The 22154-nt window shown below is 37.9% G+C and overlaps 1 pseudogene; it reads left to right on the top strand.

Annotated features, from left to right (window-relative positions):
- The first annotated feature begins 12187 nt into the window (after positions 1-12187).
- On the top strand, positions 12188-20533 carry LOC132188719 (coniferyl alcohol acyltransferase-like; annotated as a pseudogene).
- The last annotated feature ends 1621 nt before the right edge of the window (positions 20534-22154 follow it).

Raw genomic sequence — 22154 nt, 5'->3', positions numbered from 1 at the left:
TGACTAACTTTTTATCATAATTGAGGCTCTAATTATTATTATTATTATTACTATAAAAGGAAACTTAATTATACAATAGTTATTTGGGGCCTTATTTTTATTGGGGGCATTAAGCAATTGCCTAATTGGCACTGCATAGGTGTTACGGGATCCAAATGCCGATCCTGCTTATTGCCTCCTTTTTTTTTTTTTTTTGAGAATATTGCCTCCTTTTTTTGATAGACAACCATGTTTACTGTTTAGTATATCTTTTGCTATGTATATGTGTTTCCTTTACAATGTATTTTCTTTCATTGTTATGTAAAAATTAAGTAAGAAACCCTAGCCGTCTCTTTTCTCTCCAGCTGCCAGAGAGAAAAGCGAAACCCTTCAACCACACAGAGGAGAAGGGTTAGCTGTTTGGCTGCCTCCCTCCTCCCCTTGTCCTCATCGCTCCGGTACTAGTTATTTACCTGATGCCCTAGCCCCGGTGCCTCCTCTCTTTCCCTTCCTTGCCGCTCCTTTCCCCCTCTGTTTTTCTCCGTTTTGCCCCTTCCCGGCTGCTTTTCTTCCCCGCCTTCATTTCCTGCAGTGGGCTCCTTGGCCTTGTTTTGGCTCTTTGTGGGTTCGGATTTTGTCTATGGTCGCCGCCGACCTGTGTCGCCACTTCGCTGCCCGCTATTAGGGTTTTCTTTCATGCGTCACCACTGCGTCGAGCTCCCACTCCCCTTATGCAGCGGTTTCCAGGTTGCACAAGTCCGGTTCCCTTCCGGCTACCGTCTTCCCACTTTGTGCTCATTTTTCTTGTTTTTTCCTTGTTTTGGTGGTTCCTTCTTATTTTTTCACTTTTTTTTTCTTGTTTGTGGTTGTTTTCAGGTCTTGCTTTGCCGGTCTTCTCCGCGCCTGTTCCCCGCCCACCGTCCACTGTTGGGCTTGTCGACGCGTCCCCGCCGCAATGAGCTTCCAACGCCCCTTTGGTTTTCAGTTCCTGGCATGTGCGTGATCGGAGTGTGATATATCTTTTCTTATTTTATTTCTCTGTTTTGTAGCTTCTTTAAGATGTATTTGTGTTTTGGCATGTGTTTTTTCCCTGTATTGTTTAATTTCCCTGTTTTGTTTGGCTTGTAATAAGGCTCTTTCCTCTCTCACTCGATCTATGTAGCCTTCGGGTTAATTAGTTTGGCCAGACCTTTGGGTTGTGGATGTGATCATTATCCTAACCTTCGGGTCGAGGAGGAAGAGTTTCGGCATGATAGTCTTTCTGTCCTCAGGGTCGAGGAATAATTGCTATCCATGCATTTGGTCGAGTCTCTCTATCACAAATCTAGTATTAAATCTGATTTTAGTCATGGTCTCGAATCTTGTATTAAACCTGATAATCTTGTAGCTTTATGCTATGGTTGCTTCAGAACTTTGCTTTATGAAGTAAGATTTTTATGCTCGTGGTATTATTGAATGAAATGTTATGTTTTTCTTTTTAAAAAAAAAAAAAAAAAAATTATTTGTTTATATATATTTGCTAATGTGCTACCTGTAACACATATGCTTACTTAATGCGCTAGTATACATTTATCATGTAAGAGCACAATGTTAATATTTATTTAAATAAAATTTTATACACCAGCTCTTAAGTGTTAGGTGAGAGATACACATTTTTAAAGAAAAAAATTACATCGCTGCAAGATCTATTATCTCTGATGTAGTAATTACTGGAAATAGGATTGCAAATCGGATATTTGTGCAGTGAAAAAATCAAATTCTCATGCCCACAAACTCTTTATGAAGAACATGTGAAGAACCGTTACTATTTAAAATTAAATCACAAGAGTGGAGAACACTTACTTGGATAACAACAGTCACACCTAGATTTGGGCAAAATAATTTTGATTCTTCTTTCTCCAATAACAAGTTATTCCTGCTTTCTCCAAGAGCACGATAGATCTTAGGGATCATGAGACCTCTAGATCGTCTCACCAATGACTGATAATAACAAAGAGAGTGTAGACTCTTACTTGGCTTTCCAAATTTTAAACTTTTGTTCTTTGTGAGTTAACACAAAAACTAATAATTCTCATAGTGTTTTTGAAAATTAGTTATCAAGGGAACTTGATGAGTCATTTGATAGCTTAGCATCTTCTTTATTTATAGGCTTAGCATGCTAGTAGAGGTGTAGAAATAACCAATGTAGGACAAGTGGTAGTTCTAATTTAATTAGAACTAGGGAAAAGCAAATCCTAGTCAAACTAGGAGAGGGGGACGGCTAGGGGGAAAAAACCCTAGCCTCCCCTCAAGCTATAAGTGACGCATGGGGCCATGGATATTTTCCTTGGCCTCATGTGTCTCCCGTAGGGATTTGGGCCATAGGTTTTATCCCAGCACAATCCCTCTAGCCACCAACACATAGAGTAAGGGAATTTTCTTCGGCTTTATGTGTTCCAATAACTCCTTGGACCTTTGAGTTTTATCTAAAGCCCAATTCTCAGATATATATATATATATATATATATATATATATATATATGCATTAATGCACTATATCTCTCTAACCCATGTTTTAAATAATTAAAACATGTACCAAATAAATAAGAAAACCTAACTTTGGTTAAATTACATCAGCCTAGTGAGGGACCTAAAGGAAAAAATATTATTGGATTAAATATGCATGTAACCAAGTCTTCATGACATTTTTTATGCAACAATATTTTAATCACAATTAATTCCACTAAATAATTGTAACTGCACTCCAATAAATATTTTTGATTAAACAATTAATCATTTTGACTTACTTAACATTGACTTATGATCCTTCCATGAAATATTTCATAGCAAAATTAAGGCCAAGGATATTGCCACTTACTTGTCTACCTCTTTTTCTTATAAACAGTATCTTTGAAGAAAGACAACTCATTGGTCTGTTCAGTACCTTAGGCTGTGTTTGGCAAAGGAGTGGGCCGAACCGGACCCAAAAATCTAAAAAAATCATCTCAAAATCAACCCTAACATTCTTACTTTTTACATCATATCAATCACTTTTTATTATTATTAAAATAAAAAAAAATCACTACAAAACAAATTTTTTTCACTTTTTCACACAAAACATTCTTACTTTTTCTCTCACATCAATCAAATCTGCTACAGTTCCGGCTCACTTCCTTTTTCAAGCCCTTTGCCAAACACACCGTTAGGGTGTTAACACCTCAATCTGAAGTCACTGATTCACTTGATCAAGATAGATCACCAAGATTCGATATGTAATAATCTTTTTCAAAATGAAATGCCCCAGTTCCATTTAACAATTGCGAACGTTATAGGTTTAAGGATTACAAAAATTATGGATTAAGACCTTGTGTAACAACCATGTTACTCACACCCACAGGCATATTCAATATTATCCTAGGACATTTTACATGCATAATAACAAAAGGAATGGGATACTGAGGAATCTTTTTCAGCCAATCTAGAGTGGAAAACAAATGGAAAGAATATGGCAAATCCGTTGAATGATGATGCGAATGTAATGGTCAGAACTAATAGTGGAAAGAAGGCTGTAAAGGAAGAGGTGTCTCAAGAAGGAAAAGTTGAAGGACAGAAGAGAAAGCTAGCGCAAGTTGGCAATAAGTCCAATGTGAAATTTAAAGGTCCCCAAAAGGCCCATGCACATAGAGATGGAAAGGGGCCCATTGATGCAAGAAGCACATACAAACAAGGACTGGTCAATGCGAGCTGGGAAGTGGGCTGAAAAAGAAAAAACTAGAGTGCCAAAACTGATGTGGGGCATAGTATCATGACTATGGCTAATCGACAGGAAAGGAACAATATTCGCACCTGGAAAAGAAAAGCACGTAACAGTCTTAGGGAAGCAGTTAGCCCAAGGATGGAAACTAGAGGCTTGGAGGATAGGCAGAAGAAGGTTCGACTAGAGGATGGGTTGCATGCACCGAAAAGCATGGGATTGGTGGAGGCTGCGAAGCAGCCCTGCCAACAGTCATGATTCTTATCAGTTGGAATTGCCAAGGGCTTGGGAACCCGAAGGCAGTTCATGACCTACAAATTCTTATGAAGGAAGAGAAGCCCAACTTTCTGTTTCTCATTCAAACAAAAAGTCAACATAATAAAATGGAAAAATTGAGAATAACACTTGGTTTTCATGGATTATTTACGGTTGATCTCGTTGGTAGAAGTGGTGGATTAGCCCTATTTTGGAAGGAGGAGTGTGATCTTCATGTTCAAAATTTTACCAGACGTCAGATAAACGCAAGAGTTCTATCCTTGAATGGGGGTTTTGAGTGGAAGCTAACATGCTTCTATGGGCATCTTAAAACGAAAAAGAGACAAGAAGCATAGGACTTATTGAAACATCTAAAAAATGTTTCCCCAGCCCCATGGCTCTGCATGGGAGACTTCAACAAGGTGGTCACAGCTTCGAAAAAATGGGGCGGTGCAGTGAGATGGGAGGGTCAAATGGCAAAATTCAGAGAAGTGCTTGAGGTGTGCCAACTAGGAGATCTTGGTTTCACTGGGTCTAGATATACTTGGTCAAACTCAAGGGAAGACGTTGGTTTCACAAAAGAGAGGCTTGATAGGGCACATGCCAACAAACAATGGTGTGCGAAGTTTAAGGAGGTGGAAGTGCAGGTCCAAGTAGCCTACTCCTCTGATTATAACCTCTTGTAATCCAATTTGCTGAGACATGGACGGACAAAGGTGCTCACCAAAGGGGATTCAAGATTGAAGCAAGTTGGTTGGTAGATGCCGAATATCCTCAAATCGTAAGTGAAGCATGGAAGACAATGGACTGTAATACAAACAGTTTGACGTTGGTTCAGGTAAAATTGAGGAATTGTGGAAGCATGCTTACCAAGTAGAGTAGGGGCAAGTTCGGCAATCATACTCAACTCTTAAAGCAAAAAACCTCCCAGCTTGAATTTCACCAACATAACGAAAATCCAGGGAACATAGCAATGATCAGAGGAATCCAACAAGAGATTGATTCTTTACTTGAACAAGAAGATCTAAAATAGAAGCAAATGGCCAAGATTAATTGGTATGACAAAGGGGATTGAAACACACCATTCTTCCACGCATGGGCTAGCCAGAGACGAAGTTCAAACAGAATTGACGTGATAACAGATACTGCAGGGGTAGCATGGAGAGACGAGGAGGCGGTTAGCCAGGCTTTTGTCCAATATTTTCAACACTTATTTATGTCGGATGGTTTGGAGGGTATTGAGGAATGTCTGGAAGGTTTCCAACCTAAGGTGACTGAAGATATGAATGCAGCCTTAGTGGTTGTTTTCACGGTGGACAAAATTGAATTAGCACTAGCCCAAATGGCTCTGCTAAAATCTCCAAGACCAAATGGATTTGCAGCAAGCTTTTTCCTAACCTCTTGAACAACGATCTGCTCTAAGGTTAGTAACGCAGTGTTGGGATTTCTCAATGATGAGGTTTTTCATTCTGGCATAAATAGTACTTATATCACTCTTATTTCCAAGAGGAAAAAACATAGCATTGTCTCTGATTTTTGCCCTATAAGCCTTTGTAATGTGTTGTATAAAATAATTGCAAAAGAGGCAGCTAACAAACTTAAGAGGGTGTTGCCTTCCATTATATCTCATTTCCAAAGTGCTTTCATTCCAAGTAGGCTCATTTTGGATAACATCTCGGTGGCGTTTGAGGCATTACATTTGATGAATGGGCGGACGAAAGAATGGAAGGGATTTATGGCACTTAAGCTTGATATGAGCAAGGCGAATGATAGGGTGAAGGGGAGTTTTCTTGAGAGGATAATGCGTCGGTTGGGGTTTGCAGATCGATGGATTGAGTTGACTATGACTTATGTCCAAACGGTTTCTTATTCAGTTTTGGTCAACGGGCAACCTCACAGGAACATTATTCCACCAAGGGGAATTCATCAAGGCGACCCACTATCCCCCTATTTATTCATTATATGTGCAGAAGGCCTAAGTCATATGTTGAGTTTGGCGGAGGCGAAAAAGAAGATTACATGGTTATCTATCTCAAGGGGAGGAGATCGACTCAGTCATCTATTTTTTGCAGATGACAGTTTTTTTTTTTTTTTTTGCAGGGCAAACGTAGAGGAGTGGACCCGGTTGCAGGAGATTCTAAAATTTTATGAAAAAGCATCAAGGCAAAAACTAAATAAGGAGAAAATCTCACTCTTTTTTAATAAAAACACTACCCGTGAGACTAGGGAATATATCAAAACAGTGGTGGGTGTGAATTCTCCTCAGTCGTATGAAAAATATCTTGGGCTCCCGGTGTTGGTAGGTTCATCAAAAAATCAACGTTCAAGCACATTGAAGGGAGGAATTAGGATCGATTGAGCGGATGGAAGGAGAAATTCCTGTCTCAAGCGGGGAAGGAGATTCTCATCAAAGAAATTGTACAGGCTATTCCCACCTATGCTATGAGTATTTTTCAATTGCCAAAAACTTTGTGTCAAAAGATTAACTCTATGATGTCAAGGTTTTGGTGGGGGCATAAGGATAATCTTTCCAGGATAGCTTGGATGGGGTGGAACCGAATGGGGTTGGCTAATGGGAAATGAGGTTTAGGGTTTCGGGACATCGAGTGTTTCAATTAAGCGATATTAGCAAAACAAGGTTGGACGTTACGAAGGAACCCTAACACTCTTATGGCGAAAATCTTGAAGGCAAAGTACTACCCTAATGGCTCTTTTTTAGATTCTTCTTTGGGCCACCGACCCTCATATGCCTGGCGGAATTTGTTGAAGGCTAAAGAGCTCCTTAAAGAATGTATTAAGTGGATAGTTGGGAATGGGCAAGATATCAAGATATAGGGCGATCGGTGGATCCCCTCTCCATCAACTTTTATGATCCAAACTCCTAACATCTCTCTTCCAACTGACGCCAGAGTGAGTAGTCTCATGGATGAGGATCTTAAATGGTGGAAGGTGCCATTACCCAGAGAATTATTTAGCCTCGAAGAAGTTGAGAAAATTTGTAGCCTAATTCCAAGTCCTCGTGCACAATTAGATACCATTATATGGTAGGGTACACGGAATGGGAAGTTCTCCGTTCGCAGCGCATACCACCTAGCGGTCAACCTTTGGGACAGGAACAAAGGTTCATGTTCGAGTGGAAAGCTGGTTAAGGATGTATGGCAGAAGGTTTAGAATTTAAGGGGTCCAAATCCAGTCAACTTTTGTGTGGAAGGCATGCCAAAACATACTGCCCACAAAAGCTAATCTCTTTAAAAGACAAGTTTCTACGGATTCATTGTGTCCTCTTTGCGGGAGAGAAGAAGAAACCCCTGGCCACATACTGCGGACCGGCCCTTCAGCTAAAGATGTGTGGTTGGAATGCGGTAGAAGAGTCCAAAAGCTGCCAAGTGCCGAGGATCATTTCTTAAGTATCTTTGGAAACATCCTAAACACTCTAACCGAAACAGGAGTGCAAATGTGTGCAATTGTGGCGAGACAACTTTGGCTCCAGAGGAATATGGTGGTTTATGGGGGTGAGTTAACTCATCCTTGTATGGTGATCATATGTGTTAAAGAGAAAATAGACTATTTTGAAACGGCTATGACATTGTGTACGCAACCTTACAAGGCTTAGAGTTGTACACGGGCAGCATCCGCATGGAAGAAACCTCATGTCGATTACATTAAGGTTAATTGGGATGCATCTCTTAATGCACGAAAAAGTAGAGTGGGCATAGGGGTGGTGGCTCGGGACCATGCAGGAAGGGTGGTAGCTGTGCTCTCTGACTCCAAGGTCGCAACAACTGATCCAGAGGGGGCGGAGACGCTTGCGACTTGTTATGCAACAGATCTGTGCCACTATCTGGGCTTGCGGAATGTGATATTGGAGAGAGATGCCCTCATGGTGGTTCGGTCCTTACATAAGGGAAAATGTCATGGGGGTAGGCTGAGACATGTGTTGAATGATACCACACAGAAGTTGCAGACAATGCAAGAATGGAGGGTTGATCACATCCCACAAGAGGCCAATGTCGTTGCACATAGAATTGCTACGTTAGCGTTATCTATTCCAGATAGGCAAATTTGGGTTGAGGGGCCAACTTTTAAGCTATGAAATGAGATCTTATTTTCATCAATATATATATATATATGATAAACCTTCTAGTAATAGGCATATAAAAGACATTTCATATAACATATGCTCAAATCATTTAATCAATGAATAAAACATATATTCATTACAAACATTTGAATGTCAATATAAAATCATTAGGATTTATGGCACAATCCCCAACAGTAACATCACGTGTAAAATTAGATATTTTCACTTATGCCTTGTTACTTAAAGGCGATGTGTTACAGACAAGCTCAAACTAGGAAAATAGTTTACAAAAAAAAAAAAAGTGAAAACCATTTTACACAGCTTAAAGAAGGTTTTCTAGGTCAACTAGAAATTTTTCGGTTTGACCAGGATTTTCGCTCATACAAAACACCAAAAAATAGAGAAAACATTTTTCAAAAAATATTCTACAACGAAAAAAAACATAGAATTAATGTATTTTTTATGATGTGACATAAAAATGAAAACAGTTTTAAATTTTCTGTGATCTTTTTTGTATTTTGAGTTGTTGGTTAATTTTTTTATTTGGAAAAATTACACTATACCCCCCAAAAGTTTTACCTGATTTTCAATTTAGCCTCCAATGGCTAAAAATTTGCAATGTACCCCAACAAAATATATATATAAAAAAAAAAATTCGCAATGTGTCCCATCCATCAATAATTTTGTTTTCTCTTAGGAAAATTATTGAAAGTATTTTTTAAGGAAAAATAAAATAAAATAAAAAACCAAAAGCCATCCCCTTGGCCTTGGGCCATTTAGGGGTGGCTGAGCAACCCCATTTGGTCCCTTGCGGGTGACCAAACCACCCCCAATCCGGCCTTTCGGCCACCCCTTTGGCCATTTGGGAGTAGTTTCGACCACTCCTATTTAGCCTCTTGCGGGTGGCTAAACCACCCCCATAGGCCATGGGGGGTGGCCATAGCCTGGCCACCCCCAAACGGCCAAAACGGTGGCTATGGCCAACACCAATTTTATTTATTTATTTATTTAAGATTTTGGTTTATTTAATTGGGGGCATTTTGGGAATTCTTTCAAAAAAAAAGTGGCAATTTTGGAAAGTTTAGATAAAAAAATGCATATACCTCGAAGTTGAGAAATTTTCCATCAAATTATATGCAAATTACTAACGGATGGTCCATATTATGAATGTTTTATATTTTGTTGAGGTACATTGCTAAGTTTTAAACATTGGAAGCTAAATTGAAAATCGGGTAAAACTTTGGGGAGCTAAAGTGTATTTTTTCCATTTTTATTTTGAAAATGAAAAATAAAAAACAGAAAGAAGAGAGTTTTAACAAACAAAACCGTTCTCTTACTTATAACGCAGAAATGGGCTACTAATACTCGTATCAGTCAACTGATATATCCCACATTTTTAAGATGGTATTCGTAAGTGTTTACTTACCTCGTACGCTCGCTCGAATCCTCCAACATAGCTAAATCATGCTATAACGAAATACGACATGTCGTCATGCACAGTTCTAGAGGACCCTTAAGAGTAAGATACTAAGCTTTATCCATTAAAAGGATCGCTATACTTGAAAATACACGAGAGTGATGCTTAAGGACAGATGCCTGGTTTCCTGACCGTATGTACGGGCTCGAGAGCGTACGTCCGATCAGTGAGTTTAGGAAATTCGGCAATAAGATTCAAATTGTATTTTAGGGCTTCTATAAAATCTATAGGCTTCTACATCTCCTCCTAGGCTAATAAACAGACACATGCAACGTAAGAAAACTCAACATCATGCAATATAAAGAATCAAAGAAGCTTTTGAAACTATTTTCAAAACATTTCTTGTTTTGTAAGGAAATGACATATTTTGAAAACTCACAACACTAATAAAGCAATAAGAACGATATTGAGAGTGTAAAACGGGTAAGGGTTTACCTCGGGAGGGGGCAAGAACACCAATCTTCTTCCTTCTCTCTCTCAAGTCAAACTCACAAATCTCTCACAAAGAGGTTTCTTAGAGAGTCTGGGGTGTAAGAATGGGTTGAAGGGGGTCGGTATTTATAGGCTAGAAAAGCTGAGGACGCTACCAACTACTTTGAAAAGTAGCGGACGTTCGGTACTATTGGGACGTACATCCGGTACTATTACATATTGGGTAAAAGGGTTCATCGTATGACCAGGTATTATCCAAGGGTTTTCCAAAAAGCAGCGTACATCTGGGTGGTCCCTATTGTACTATTGTCATCGTACATCCAGGTGGTCCCCATTATACTATTGTAAGTATACGTCCGAGTGGTCCCCCTGCGTATGTCCTCTACTAAAAACAGTAGCATACATCCAGTAACCCTGGCGTATGTCCTCTACTAAAAACAAGAGCGTACGTCCGGTTCCTTGGGCGTACGTACAGTCAGAAATAATAGGTTTGGGTTTCACTTCAAGGCTTTATGGCTTAGTGTGAGCGCTATGGGTTATGCTGAGATGGCTTAGGGTTTTTTGTTTAAGGCTGATTTCTAAGGCTATTAGCTCGTTGACTAAGGGATTAAAACTCTTTTTAAAACGATTTAAAAAGTCGGAGTATTACACTTTCTGGCCACCCCCCGCCCCCAATGAGGCTCTAATTTTTTTATTTAATTTTTTTTTTGAATTTTTTTTTAAAAATAAAATAAAATTAATTTGATTTTCTTGTTTCATATATATGTATATTATAATTTTTTTTTTTTTTTGTAAAAATTATTTTTTTATATAATTTTTTAAATGGTAGCGACTTGTGAATAGTGAAAACGTCACCTTCCACGTTCTAGAAGGTGACATGCACTGTTCACATGTCACATTCTCAAAGGTGACATGTGAATAGTGAAAATGCCACCTTCTAAAAGGTGACGTGTGGGCAAAAATGTCGTCTTTTAGCGACATTTTTACTATTCACACGTCTGCAATATTTTGGAATCCAATCTTTATAAATAGTCTTTTTTTTTCTTTTTTTTTCTTTTTAAGTTACTATTCGAATGTTACTAATTCAATAATGACGTTTTTTGGGCTAAAAACGTCACCTTCCACGTATCACTAAATTGCTAAATTTTTGAAGTGCAGTACTGCAATTGGATAGGAGTATTGTAACCTATCTTAGTTGTAAAGAATGAAAGCGGAAATTATTGGGAAAAATGCCCAAAAAGAAAGACAAAAAAAGTTGGGAAAACTTCGCTTTAACCCCTTGGAGCTTCTATCACTTACAATTTCTCCCTACAAAATTCAAAAACTCTCAATCTAGTGTATCGAACTTTCAATATTTTGTAATGCCACCCCGATATTAGGTTTTTCCGTTAAATCTTAATGGAGAGGTGTCAAAATTGCCAAAATACCCCCCCCCCTTCCCCCCAAGTATTTTTTTTGAAAAAAAAAAAAAAGAGATGAAAGATTCAATAGAGTTTGCATGATTAAAAATTCATGGAAATTAAGTAAATTTTTTTCAAAAAAATATGTTTTCATGATAGCCTTAATATTTGTATCTTGATGTTTTCTACGGGGCCAAGGGCATGCAATAATAGTACCATATCAAGGTACAAGGTTTTTTTTTTTTTTTTTTTTCAAAGTGGGAAATTTTTTTTCTATTCAAAATTTCTACAACACGGCCATACTAAATCAAGACCCAGAAATCCCCACAGTCTAGAAATGACCTCCAAAGCACAGCTAGGCACCAACTAGACATACAAGAAACATGAATTTTGTTCGCTTCCAAGCCAGCCTCATTCGTGGGTCTATACTTTATTACCATGTATCCTCCATGTTAAGATTTTTTGACTCATATAGCCTTTAGCTCACATGCGAAACAGGAAGTTGTCCGGAAATTGATGGCTCTGTATATATCTACATGGTTTGTCATTGTTTTTAACGATTGATGACAAAGATTCGTACTACCAATGATGCCCAATTATGTAATTAATTAACAGGAGAGAAGAAAAGGTCTAAAAATTGTCGCCTCGTGGGGTTGGTGCAACTATATCTCACATGCTAACCATTACTATAATTATATTTAACTCTCATATTTTCCCCTATATGTACACTTCCCCATCTCCCTATCTAACCCATCACCCATATACCAATTATTCCCTCTAACTTTCTCTCAAACATCCACCAAAACTTGAATCATATAGTTAAGAAGACAATGGGTGCAGGAGGAGTGGGGGACCAGTTCATCGTGAGTTTCAGCAAGAGGGTGGTGATGGCTGCGGTGCTTCCATTGCAAGAGTATTGGCTTCCACTATCCAACCACGACTTGTTTCTTCCTCCTGTGGACGTGGGTGTGTTTTTCTGTTACAAGAAAAACGTGCACAACCTGACGTTTGAATCCATGGCCGGCATTCTGAAGAAGGCCTTGGCGCAAGTTCTGGTATCCCATTATGCGTTTGCTGGCGAGGTGGTGTAGAATTCTGTTAGTGAGCCTGAGATTCTCTGCAACAACCGTGGGGTGGAGTTTGTTGAAGCTTTTCCTGAGGTAGAGCTTAGAGACCTCAACTTGTATAACCCTGATGACACCATTGAAGGCAAGCTTGTGCCAGAGAAGAAGCACGGAGTTTTCGCTATCCAGGTTTGACATAGAAACACTAGTACTAACTTACTTATTGACAGAAACATTCATATTGATCTCTTTAAATAAAAGTTAAATTTTAATTGAAGAAGGAAAAAAAAAAAACAAAAAAAAAAAACTCACTTTTTTTAAATTTGAAGAACCACTTTTAAAATGAACCAAATATCAAACTCACTATATATTCACTACAAAAATGCTGGGAATTTTTAACTAGGAGTTTTTGACGTGTCAAGGGTATTGACACGTCAAAAACCCCTTTTGACGTGTCAATGGTATTGACACGTCAAAAACCCCTTTTGACGTGGGCCTTTTGACGTTCCTCACCGGTTAAAACGAGGTGTCAAAAATCCCAAATTTTTGACGTGTCAACAGTGCCATGTCAAAAAATTTTGACGTGCTCGAAGTCAGCATGTCAAAAAATATTTTTGACGACGTGGCAACAAAATATTTTTGACGTGCTAAAATTCAGCATGTCAAAAATATGTTGATGTGGCAAAAAAGCCACGTCAAAAAATGCTGACCATCTTTTTTGACGTGTCACTCCGTTTGACATGTCAAAAAGGTTTTTTCTTTCAATTAAATAAATACTACAATTACAATTAACCGGATATATATTCAAATACAATTACAATTACAATATCCAATATCCAATATCTAATATCCAATACAATATCCAATCTAATATCCAATACAATATCCAATACAATATCCAATCCAACTCAATACAATACAATATCCAATATATTCAACTCAATCTAATACAATATCCAATCCAACCCAATACAATATCCAATCCAATATCCAATACAATATCATATCCAATCCGATCCAATACAGTATCATATCCAATCTAATCCAATACAATATCATATCCAATACAATTAATATCCAATCCAATACAATCCAATACAATCAAATATCATTTCCAATCCAATACAATCCAATATCATATCCAATCCAATCCAATCCAATACAATTAATATCCAATCCAATACAATATCCAATCCAATCCAATATCCAATACAATCCAATACAATTAATATCCAATCCAATACAATATCAAATCCAATACAATATCCAATCCAATCCAATATCCAATACAATCCAATATCCAATCTAATCCAATCCAATATCCAATCTAATCCAATATCCAATCCAATACATATATCCAATATATATCCAATACATATCCAGTACATATCCAATATCTAATACATATCCAATATCCAATTTCCAATACATTGAATACGTATGAAATTCCAACACAACTTCATTAAACAAAATTCCAACATACACACTACGTTCTAACACAACACATAACAAAACAGATAAATACAATTTCCAACACGTTCCAACACAAGGCAAAACAAATATACAATCTAACACTTATGTACTATCTACTAGAAATAAGTTCCAATTAATCTCAACAAAATATAGTTTGATCTAACTATATACAACAAACCAATAAACAAAATATATATAGAGAACTTAACAAACATTGATGATAAACGACGTGCTCAGCCCAACTGATCAACACAATCATCCCGCAACGCTTAATCTGCATTACCTGCAAATGAGTGGTGAACCAATAATAATCAATACAAAACTTCAAAATTAATCTATACAATGATGCAAATATACGTTAGTTCTAAAATGGATCCCTGTAACAAAGCGTTGCTAACTGGGACTTTTGTGAAAAGTAAGGGTTTCTAACATTTAACAACTGTTACAAAAACAAATCAAAATATATCATTTACCTCTGTGGGGCACAGATGCAGAGGTCGATGCGAACATGGCCTCAAGCGGGCGAAAACAGGCATAAAAGGTGGCATCTTTCTCTGTCATCTAAGCTTTTTGTTCTTCAATCTGCTTGGCCATCTCATCCATCGCACGTCTTTGTTCTGCCCACACCTCTTCCAGTTCTCTAATTCTATCTGTCATATGTGAGAACAAGGAGCTCCAAGAATTCTGAGACCGTGTCTAGGATAGTGTATAGTACGAGTGTATGCTGCCTCACACCGGCAGTACATTCAGACCCACCAATCGTACCCTGCCAACATACTTAGGCTTATTTTTGTGCGCCTGAGCATACGTGTCATTAGGTGTCAACCGTACCGTCCCTTCAATCACGGTCTGTGTCAATGCTGGGTCAGTGGGCAGCAATTCCTGCATCCTCTCCTATACATTAAAAAATAAGTTAGTATCTCATATAAGGAATTAAGTGAATGTCATAGATAATTTATCAAAATATATATCGGTGAGTACTTACGCATCTCTCCCTGACCACTTCATTTGGATAGCTACCATCCTTCTTCGTGAGTGTCGTGATGTAATTTTTAGCTCGAGTGGGAGTAGTGCCCGAAGATAGGAACTGCATAGAAAAAAAAAATTCACTCAAAAAAAAAAAAAAAACAAAAAAACAAAGACCTAAACAACCAATTATATATATATGGTGTAAATAAGACAAATACCTCTTGATCTGTCACCCTAGCGAAGCTCATCGACCCAGTGCAGTGTGGTGTGTTGTTTTTTGCTCGCAATGTCTTCATGTAAGCAGCATACTCCTACATGAATACCATCCTTAAAATGTCAAGCCTAACACAATTACAATTAATGAAACTACACAATTACAATTAATTCAACTACACTCGTGACCTACATGATTTTTCGGGTCGCACCATTTAGGCAACAAGACATTCAAGTCCTCGGCGTCATATGCCCTAACGGCATCCTCACCCATTCTTGCCTTCACTATGTCTAGAGTATCGCCCAGCACGATTTTTAACGCGTGTTTTACAGAGTGTCTCCAACTCTTCAGCTTCGTGCCCATGTCTTTGAACGCGTCCCTTTTAATCGCCTACAAATTGTGCTCAGGCGGGATGTAAAACTCATTATGCACATATTCAAAAAAATTAGGCGTATAATTCATGCATTAACAACGTTTAAAATATTGAAATACATGTGCGAAAATAGAAGAAATAGTTTAACCATACCATCAAGGCGTCCCATACATCCTCCTTCGTACGGGGAGGTACATCCACCCATTCATCTCGTAGTCTTACGTAGTTCCTGGTCCTTATGATGTTGCCGGTCGACCGTCGAAATTTCATCGTGCTAAAAACCCTATGGGCTGCTACGCCCTATTGTGCTCGCACACGACCTTTTGCCCGGGCGGGACATCCCACGTCTTGTTCGATGGTGGGATGGTTACCACTTGAATTTGGGTCTCCCCGTCTCGCCCGATGCCTAACACATTAATAATTGCAAATGTTAATTATTTGAAATTCAATAGTAACTACATAAATTTTATGCGTATTCAATATTGGTATTTAAAGCATATATATTTACTTATTGTCCGGAGCTAGCGAACGTCCAACACTTCTGGAGGATCATCGGGCTCCAAGTCACCTGAGCCATCATCCGCATCCTCCCCATAGTATTGTGTCTCCCTGTCATCCGGATGCGATGGCTCACTGTATGGGATACTACTGTTCAACTCGGGGGGGAACAACTGCTCTACCTCACCGTGAGCACATATCCCCATCTCGCTCATTGTAGGCATCGGAGTACCAAGATCATATGAGGCCTCCATGTCAAATGGAACCTGCTGAGACCCTTCCTCGTGCTCAGGAAGTAATGGTCTATACCCCGGCTCGTCTATATGTAGGGTCCCCCGTCGTCTACTCCTCCCCCTGGTACTCATGTCAACCTGTGAAACACATAACGCACCCAATTAATTATGTATATAATAGATAAAATATGCACCACAATAACCAATCAATGTAGAAAGAAATAACATAAAACATGTCAAATAATGTGAACTATAAATATATTTGTTATACATGGGACCCTAGATAAAATGTATGTGGCTATCTTAAATTGTTGTACTTTTTTTCTTTTGGTTTTTTATGACATTTACATAATCTAAATTTGTAAGACCTAAATTAATTTTTTATATATGGGGACCCTAGATAAATTAGATATAGCTAGCTAGGTTAAATGTTGGTTTTTTTTTTTCGTTTATTATAACATTTATGCATTTGTATGGGAAGTGTAGATAAAATCAAACCACCTACCTATGTTATTTGTTTTCTTTTGTTTTTTACTTTCTTTTTTCGTTCTTAACATTTACATACTTATTCTAAATTTTCAAAATATAAACATTAATTAACGACCAAAATAGATATGCCCTTGTTATTTGTTTGTTTGTTTGTTTGTTTGTTTTTTTTTTTTTTTTTTTTGGGTTATGATAAGGTGCAAAAGCAAAACCTACTCAAAATATGGGTCTAAATCTAAATGCAAAATTCCCCAAAAAAACCTAACTTCAAACTATTAGGGTATGTAATTGTGCATGCATGCATGCAAATACATTGAACAATATTCTCACCATATACAAAACATATATGTCAAATAAGTAATATTACAAAGCATATTCTTAAGCAAATAAATTAATTAGCTAACATGTAAAATTAATTTGCTAATATAGCTACATCAACAATATATAATAATATACACTGTAAATTACATATTTATATAATTTATTTAATTATCTAATAAATAAATAAATAAATTAGTATATATATATATACACCTGATTTTCGAGTCGGAGAACGCCTGAGAGGGCCTTCGGAGCTTGAGGTCGTGGTCGCCGGAGGGAGCAGCGTCGGTGACGTGCGCCGGCGAGAGAGAGAACCACCACGTGAAAAAGAGAGAGAATGGCCGGGCTAACTGAGAGGACGCGGGTGAGAGAAATGTTGCAGAGGTGACCAGCCGGGCTGATCGATGGAGAAAAAAAATGGCGGAGGATATGCAGGTGGGGTTGCACGGGGGAGAGAAAGAAAGAGAGGGAAGAAGGAAAAAGAAAGAAAAAAAAATAAGGAAAAGCTAGCTGGGAAGGCGTAGCTAAATGCGTCTTCCCGAGGAAGCTTCTTGACGTGTCAATACAGACATGTCAAGAAGCTTCTTGATGTGCCATGTGTGGCACGTCAAAAGCTTTTGACATGCCACATGGCATGTCAAAAGCTTGTTAAATGACTCGTTTTGTAAGTTTTTTCAATTTTTTTTTTAAAAACAATCTAAGTTTAAAAAGAATGCTCTTAGTAAAGTGTAAAGAGTAGGGAGAGCTTGTAAAGTATAATGGACAACAAACTAAAAGTTTGGAGTTAAGGAAAACGAGATACATGGCCTAAATTTATGCTTTTCTGTTTTGAAATAATTTATTATATATATATATATATATAAGTTAAATTTGAAATGGAGTAGAGAGCTTGTTAAATAACTCATTTTGTAAGTTTTTTTAATTTCTTTTTTAAAAAAATCTAAGTTTAAAAAGAATGCTCTGAGTAAAGTGTAAAGAGTAGGGAGAGCTTGTAAAGTATAATGGACAACAAACTAAAATTTTGGAGTTACCAAAAACGAGATACATGGCCTAAATTTATGCTTTTCTTTTTTGAAATAATTTATTATATATATATAAATTAGGGTTAATAATTTTTTTGATACCTGAATTTTGAGGTTTTTTAATTTTTTTCCCTAAGTTTTAAAACATGACAAAACTAATACCTCAAATTTTGGAAAAGGCCGAATCACCACCTCCAGTTTGAAAAATTATGTGGGGGTAGCCAAACCACCACTAGGGGGTGGCCGGCCACCCCCAGTTTGACCTTGGGGGTCCTCAAGGCCGGTCTGGGGGTCGCCGAGCTCGAGCCACCCCCAAGGGCCATGGGGGTGGTTTCGGCCAACCTTTTTTTGTCCTTGGGGGTGGCCGAACCACCCCCGACCAGCCTTGGGGATGGCTAAGGTCAAACTTGGGGTGACCGGCCATCCCCTGGGGGTGGTTCGGCCACCCACATAGAATTTTTCAAACTAGAGGTGGCGATTCGGTCTTTTTTAAAATCTAAGGTACTAGTTTTGTCATGTTTTAATACCTAGGGGAAAATTAAAAAACTCCAAAACCTAAGTATCAAAAAAGTTATTAATCCTACAAAAATAATGCAAAATACTGCATTATATTTGGTGGGGGCGGTACAAATACTAAACTAATTAAAGCATCAAAAATTGGATAGTAAAGGTAAGGAGGGCAATCTATGTCATCTTAACACCGTACATGTCAAATGGCTGATGGCTCCCATACCGATCGATGTTCACACACAAAGAAATCCACAACATTTTTTTTTTTTTTTTTTGATAAAGTCTCCTTAACCCCCTCAAACTACCACCCTCATGATAATTTACCCCACAAACTATCAATTACGACAAAGGAAAAATATAATTTAGCCCCTCAAAATACTAGCCATTTGCGATTTAGCTCCTCAATGTTTAAAAAGTAATAAAGTAGCCCTCCAAACTACCAACCAATTGCAATTTGGCCACTCTGTTAATCATCACCGTCAAATAGGATGGAAAATTCAATACGACATCGTTTTGGAAGATTAAGTTACTACAATGCCCTTTTGGAAAAAAAAAATCATTTAAAAAAATGCCCACAAAACGACGTCGTTTTGAGAAAAAAATTAATAAAAAACAGCGCCCTGCGAGCTCCGACCTCACCCCGCTAGCTCCAGCCTCGCCTCGCCGGTGAACCAGCACCCCGCAAGCACCGGCCTAGCCTCGCAACCCAAACCAGCGCTCCGTGAGGTCACAGCAACTGGTTTGCAGCGAAAATCTCTCTCAATCTCTCTCAGTTAGCTGGCCACTCATTTTAATATTCATTTTCCTCTCTTCTTCCTCAAGTTTTCTAGAACAAGAAGGAGAGAGAGAGAGAGAGAGATTTTCGCACTTTCAAATTTGTTTCTTTGGATTTTGATTTTCACATTGATTTTCCCAGCACGTTCTTGGGAAAATTCGCAGGTTTCAGTTTCCTGTGAATATTTTCTTTTTACGTTTTTTTTTTTTTTTTTTTTTTTTTTTTTTTTTTTTTTAAGCATGATTGATGTACTACTACTATGAACCATGTTGCAGGCTACTGAGCTCAGATGCGGTGGATTCGTGGTGGCGTGCTCGTTTGACCACCGAGTAGCAGACGCCTACTCGGCCAACATGTTTCTTGTCTCATGGGCTGAGGGGGCTCAGTCTAAACCAATCTCTAGTCCACCATCTTTTTGCCGATCTCTACTCAACCCTTGACGCCCCGGCTCCATTCATCCCTCCTTGGACGATATGTACATCCCCGTAACCGAACTACCACCTCCCAAACATCCACAGCCTGATTCCGATCATCTCATCAGCCGCATTTATTATATTACGGCCTAACAACTCAGCCAGCTGCAATCTCTAGCCAGCACCAAGGGCTGCCGGAGAACCAAAATAGAGTCTTTCAGTGCATTCTTGTGGACGATGGTTGCCAAGTCGGCTATTGCTCAAAGTGCAGACAAAAAGATGACTAAAATGGGCGTTGTTGTTGACGGAAGGACAAGGTTGATTGAAGGAGACGAACATAAAGCTTCACTCATGGGCTCTTACTTTGGAAACGTGCTCTCCGTACCCTACGGCGCCGAGCAAGTGGATGAGCTTAATGAAAAGCCATTGGAGTGGGTGGTGGATAAAGTTCATGAATTCTTGGAAGGTGCGGTGACGAAGGAGCATTTCTTGGGGCTCATAGATTGGGTGGCGGCTCACCGTCCGGTGCCCGGCTTGGCAAACATATATTGTAACGGGAGCGAAGACGGACCAGCTTTTGTGGTGTCATCCGGGTAGAGGTTCTTGGTGTGTAAGGTGGATTTCGAGCGGGGTATGTCGGGTTTTGGGTCGTACCATTTTCCGTGGGGCAGGGATGCCAGGTATGTGATGCCGACGCCGAGCCCGACTGGGAACGGAGATTGGGTGGTGTACATGCACCTGTTGAAAGGGCATGTGGAGTTGATAGCGGTTGAGGCTGCCCATTTTCTTAGACCCTTGACATCTACTTATCTAAACTTTGATTGAATCCAAATTGATGCCTATGTCTATCACATCGAGCCCTAAGGTTACATTAAGCTCTTATTTATCTAAGTGATATTAGAATATAACATGCTGTTATTTATAAAAATCATGTTGGATACAAATAGACTTTTACTCTAGTTAGGTTAGCTAAGTGATAATTTTTAACTATTCACTTTAATTCAGTAATAGTCTTCAAGTGTAACTCACTGATACTCTTGAACTATAAGTCAGTCTCTATTATTTTCAAACTCCATGATATACTCTAACATATTATCCCATTTGCTCAGTTTGGAATGCAATAAAATATGAGTAATGTGAAATGACGTTTTAAAATTATCATGAGAAAAATTTATAATGATTTGTCACAAATTTATTAGTAAATTTATAAGTCATATTAATTTTGAAATGACATAAATTTTCGACGGTACAAAATTAGCAAAACAATAGTCCAAAAAATTAAGGTCACACAAAATGTTTGTACTTTGAATAGAGCTGTACGTGTAACAGTTAAAGAAAAAAACAAAACAAAACAAAAAAACCAATAACATGGATTGGGCTACTAGGTGATGGATTGAGATCCCCTCATATTTTTTAAAATATGAGATTTTCATATATTTTTAAATATAAAATTCTCATATTCTAAAATTTGAGTCATTTCAAAATTTATATGACTCAATAGCACAAATTTTATATTTGTTTAAACCGTTAACTAAAATAACGAACTCAAATTTTAAAATATAAGAATGAGAAGATCCAAATTCCTAAGTGAAAAGTGACAGAAGCCATAGAAAAAGATGTGTAGTCCACTGGCCTTTGTATATTATCATAAATTTGTGAGAATTTAATTGTAGTGAGTTCAAAGTAAATGTGAATAGAATTATTAATTAATATGATTTACGTTGACAAATTATATCACTGGAAATGGAATCTGTTTGCTCTAATTAATTGATATAATAATTTATTCGATCCACAAATTGAAAAGAACAGGTGGCTCGTTCTGCACAAAGATCCGAAGATAACACGCAAAGGTGACACGTCATGGTTTCCACTTCGGATAAAAGATAGGGACCCAACTTTTTTGCCCAACAAAAGTCCAACTGTTACCTTATTTATTTTTAAAAAATAAAATAAAATAAAAAATGGAAAAAATGTTTGAAGCAACCCTATCTATTTTTTGTCTTTCTTTTATTTGGTATTTTTTTAAAAATGAAAATTGGTATTTTTTTTCATAATAATGTCATTTTTTTCAAGAAAATGTCATTATTATGAAGAAAAATACTATTTTTCATTTTTAAAAAAATATTAAATAAAAGAAAGGCAAAAAATAGATAGGGTTGCTTCAGACATTTTTTCCATTTTTCATTTTGTTTTTTTTAGAAAAAAAATAAAGGGTAAAAGTTGGACTTTTGTTGGGGAAAAAAGTTGGATCTTTAGCATTTCTCCGGATAAAATGTACTGATTTTTCTACGAGGAACATTTATGACTTCCAACTCGCAAAACGTGTCATGAGCTTATGGGGCCAATCATAGTAGAAGGAGAACCGTCCGATCTATAGCTTGACTTGGAATCTCCTGTCGCGTGCAACATCGTTTCTGACCATCCAGAAGTGTAGGAAAAATATGAA

This window comes from Corylus avellana, chromosome 6, assembly GCF_965113065.1.
Source record: "Corylus avellana chromosome 6, dhCorAvel1.hap1.2, whole genome shotgun sequence".
NCBI classification, from domain to species: domain Eukaryota; kingdom Viridiplantae; phylum Streptophyta; class Magnoliopsida; order Fagales; family Betulaceae; genus Corylus; species Corylus avellana.
The sequence above is the reverse complement of the archived record's forward strand: the minus strand, read 5'-3'. Positions and strand labels throughout refer to the sequence as shown.